General features: G+C 32.3%; 1 long non-coding RNA gene across 1 annotated transcript; it reads right to left on the reverse strand.

The window, feature by feature from the left end:
* Positions 1-617: 617 nt before the first annotated feature.
* On the reverse strand, positions 618-2,711 carry LOC107867876. The gene is made up of 2 exons (XR_001673403.2): positions 1,958-2,711; positions 618-891 (listed from the first exon to the last, which is right to left on the reverse strand). It is a non-coding gene; the product is annotated as an uncharacterized LOC107867876 (long non-coding RNA).
* Between the last annotated feature and the right edge of the window lie 2,361 nt (positions 2,712-5,072).

Consider the following 5,072-nt stretch of genomic DNA (forward strand, 5'->3'; position numbering starts at 1 on the left):
CCATGCTGAAAATATTATTAAACATGCTGAAAGTTGTATTAAACATGCTGAAAATTACATTGAACACGTTGGAAATGTTGCAAGCGTGCAGAATCTTTAAGTTAACATGCTTGAAGTAGTTTTAACATGCTGAAATTTGTTCGTGTGCAGAATCTTGTTTTAATAATGCAGAAACATGCTGAAATTTATTTTAAAATTGTTAGAACTATTTCAGACATGCTGGAAATTAATTCAAGTTGCTGAAAATTGATTTAGACATGCTGAAACTGTTTTAATTTAGTATTAACATGCTACAAACACTTGCAAAAGATTAATTGTTAACATGTTCAAAGATGCTAACATGCTTAAAATATTATTTTGACGATATGCATAGTCCTAATATTTAACATGCTAGAAAAATATTAATATGTCAAGATTAATGTTACCATGTTAAACATACATTAACATGCTTAATGAATTAATATGCTTAAATAATGCATTAACATACTTATATCCCAATTTTTTGTGTCAATATGTTAAATAAGTGTTAACATGCTGTCAATATGCCAATATACATGTATGCTTAATGTCAAATAATTTAGTATGTTATTTTTTAGTTAGATAAAGAGCAATTAATAAACCGTAGCAATTGATTCATATGTTAATAAATTATAATTTTATGCCTAAGTGACCCACATAGCATGTATTACACGTTAACCTAAATTGTGCCTACCTATATCATTCACAGAGCATGTAGATTCCCACCTCCAGAAGCAGTCCCTAAAATTATTATTACATCATCAATATAATGTCTTTACAAAATATTACAAATCAAATAATAAGAAAGCATACTAAAACTAATTATATAACAATTCTGGCGACTCTTTGGAACCCGTAATTATTAATTTAAACCTGCAAAATAAGATATAATGACAAGCAAAAAGAGAACATATAATAAACATTAAAATTTTCATATAGACATGATTTCTAAAGATTTTCATTACATGATGCAGTCAGCACATAAAGAAGATAAAATTGCGTCGATTGAGGATGCACCAGTGAGCAGCAAGTAAAAGCAACAATGACAATAACAATGTCAAGCACTTAAAATAATAACAAGATGTTTCCGTAAGCCTTGAAGAAAAGTCGAAGAAACCTCAAAGTATCTAATTATTTTTGTATAAGAATAGCTAACGATTTTTGTTTTAAGAGAGAAGTAGCAATTGTAGTGTTGTAGAACTTGTGAACCTCAGAACTTTTCGCTGTCCCCCTTTGCGAATTCAGGGGTGGGTTTATATAGTGTTAAAGAAATCAGTCAGCCAAGACAAAACACGAAAAGAAAAATTTCACCCCTTTAATTACTGAAGTCTTTCCCCATAAATAATGGAATTGATATAATACAGAATCAATCAAAGTAAAACAAGAATGAGAGGAAATCAATTTAGTGATGTATTTACCATAAAAGAAGTTGTTAAAATATGGTAACCGCACACATACTTGCCTTGCAGGAAGAAAATTCAAAATAACTCGATCAATTATTTCCAGTTACCATAAATAAGTGAAAAGGGGAAAAATACTAAGTTAGGAGAATAGATACCAATCATGGAAACATATATCAACGTCAGTAATTACTATATATATTAAAAATTGATTGACAAATCCTAAGTCCACTAATCACAATAATCAAATTGAATCCATTTCACTAAATCAAATTAGTGCTGTCATACAGTCAGTATTTCACCATAAACACAGATTAAGCTTTTTGTCAATATCAATTAAACCAACGTAATACAAGTATCACATCTTTCAAGAACAAGCCGAAATCAGTATAAACATATAATTAAAAGGATTTAATCAACGTAGATATCACAAACTTTAGATCTAAAAGCTCGACTTAGGAAATTTGCTTTCATAGAAGAGATAACATGCAGGTTTAAATAAGGAACGAACATGCAATCACAGTATTGAGGAATCAAACCATATAACAGTCGGATCTGGGGGGATTTGCGGAGAGTAGAGAGACGTCATAGGGTGGCGCTGGCGGAGGAAGAGGGGTCAAGTCCCGGCTGGTGAAGGCCGATTTCGGTAGTGCGTTGGTCGCTGCTGTTGGAGGTGACGACGACACGGGGCGTTGGTCGCCGCTGTTATCGTGGCGGCGATGATCGGAGGTTGCTGGTGGCGCGGGGCTTTGTACTCGCTGGCGTGGCTTTTTTCGCCGATGGCGGCGCCGCTGATGGCGCTAGGGGTGGCTCGGGTTGACAAACAGAGGGAGTAAGGTCAGCTGGAGCGGCTACTTGTTGCCTTCCTTGGCTGCGACGACTTTGGAAGGGAGATCGGAGGGAAAGGGGTTTTATAGAGGGAGAGGAGAGCAATAGGAGTGGCTTGCCGATGCTAGAGTGGCCGGCGGTAGCCTTGGACGCAGGTGAGGAGAGGACAAGAGAGGTGAGATGAAGAGAGGGAGAGAGAGGCGGGTCTGTGGGGAGGCAGATGAAATGAAGCAAATTAGGGTTAGGGATTTGTTTTGGGTCTTAAAAGGAAAGGAAATTTGACTCCTTCTCAACCGTCTGATCAATTTTGATCAACGACTGAGATTAAAATAGGGTCATTCAATTGACTTACAATTTGGACAAAAATTGAAATATTTATGGCTAAATTTGATATGAACTGGATGTAAAGTGGCTAGATTTATAATAAATTGGATGGAGTTGAGCTATGAGATAAATAAATTAGATAAATTGGTTTAAAAATTGGGCTGTTATTTAAATTAAAGTAGAGATAATAATATATAATAATAATAATAATAATAATAATAAAAATAATATTAAATAATAAATAATAAATAATAATTAATTAAATAATAATAATAAAAAACAATGTCAATAAATAATAATAAATAAAAAATAATAGTATGAATAAATAGTATTAAATAATGGAAAACTGACAAGGTATTTGCAAAAAATATGAGTGTGCACAATTACGTGAAAAATAATTTAATTAATAAAATTACATAAATGTCGTATAAAATTATAAAAATGATGCTAAAAGATAATAAAATAATTTATGTATTTTTCTAAATTGTGAATGCGATACGTCGGAATGTATTTAATATAAAAATAATGTGTAAAAATATTGATAATTCAAATTAAATAAATTTGACAAAATAGTGGCCTAAAAATGATATCGGGAGGTCAAAATTGGGTGTCAACAGATTTAATTAAAAATCTCCCATTTTACTCTCCATCCACCATGCTTTGTCATATTCCTCCTCAGTAATTCATGGATGTATATTATCTACAATATGTTCAGTCATTTTTTCTAATATATATCAACAACTATTCTTTATTCCACCTTCCTTTCAGAGTAAAATTTTTTACTTCTATTTCCTCTTCACATTGGTTGTCTTCCTCTACATAGCATAAAGCTTCCATTCTAGTCTAGTTTTCAAACCAAAGTTGGCATTTTTAGACTTAATACCACCAGGCATTATGCTCCACTTTTTCTCTCACGTTAATCATCTTCTTCCAAATATATGAAGCCTCTGCTCCTTGTGCCAATATAGTATGCAATTTCTTATAGTACTTGTTCCATCTAAAAACACTCTATAGTGATTTTGTTGTTTCTTAAATCCATCATAGTTTAGGAAATAGGGCATTTGCAATATGATGTAATAATCTAACTACATATTTCCCAAGAATCAACATTATCTTTCAAACTGACTTCTTCTACCCCGAATAGAAAATATTATGTCATCTGCATAAGATAGGTGATTTATCTATTTACTCCATTTTGGAAGTCCGAATCTTATGAACTCATTATGTTTCTTTAGACTGTTGAGACCTCTTTTAAAAACTTTAGCAGCAATGATAATCATAGTGAGTGGGGGGGGGGGGGGGGGGTAATAGATCCCTTTGTTTTAAATCCTTTCTTGAAGTAAACAAACCATAAACTCGTCCATTAACTAATATTAAGTATCAGTTATTAGATATCAATCTCCAAATCATATCTATCATTCTTTCACAAAAGCCAAACTTCCTCATTACCCTTTTTAAGTATATCATGACACCTTATCATAAGTTTTTTTTCATATCCTATTCAAACAACACATTCTGTTGCTGATTATTTCTTGTGCCAATAAGACATTTTCAATAATACTACTCTTTTTTATGAATTTTAACTAATTATTAAAAATAATTCTAGGTAGTACCTCCTCCAATCTTCTATGAATAACCCTATATAGAATCTTATTCATAAAAGTACTCAAAGTTATAGGTCTTAGATCTGAGAATATACTAACACGTTCTTTTTTGGAATCAACATCAAATTTGTATGAGTAATGTATCTAGGGAGTTCAAATCCATAAAAGAAAGCCATTACCATTTTTAAAACATCTTCCTTTATTATTTCCCAGCATGTCTAAAAAAATTCTCCATAAAATCCATCAGGACCACATGCACTATCCTTATTCAAGTAAAAAACAACATCTCTAACCTCTTCCATGTCTTCGCCTCTTTCCATCCTATCATTTCCTCCTAGTTTTTATACTGGGGTATGTTATACCATCGAGTAATCTTCAGGCCTTGCAGTATCCCTAAATTATTTTTGAAACTTTGACTACTTTTGTTCCAATTGATTAGCTTGTTTAAAAAATTTTCCCTTGATCATTCTCTAACTTTTGCAACATTAATATTCTCCTTTCCTCTTTTTACATATGCATGGAAGAATTTTGTAGTTTTGTCTCCATCCTTGAACCATTGCATTCTAGCCTTCTGTTTTCATTAGTCCTCCTCTGCTTTCTAAAACATCTTGAGTTTAGCTTTAGGCTTTCTCAGATCTACTCTATTGTCCTCATTTGGATTAATTTCAAGCTACACCTCTTTCATTCTCACCAAATCCTCTAGAGTAGCTAATTTTTAAAAAAATGTTGTCATATGTTATTTTATTCCATTGTGCTTATGCCTTCTTTACTTTCATTAATTTCTCCTAAAAATATGAAAAGGTGTACATTCTATATTTATCTACCATATCTTTTCCACTTCCTCTTTGAAGGTTTGATGCTTGGCTCAGAAATTAAAAAACTTGATAGGCATCACTAT

The sequence above is a fragment of the Capsicum annuum genome, chromosome 4 (genome assembly GCF_002878395.1).
Source record: "Capsicum annuum cultivar UCD-10X-F1 chromosome 4, UCD10Xv1.1, whole genome shotgun sequence".
Classification (NCBI taxonomy): Eukaryota; Viridiplantae; Streptophyta; class Magnoliopsida; order Solanales; family Solanaceae; genus Capsicum; species Capsicum annuum.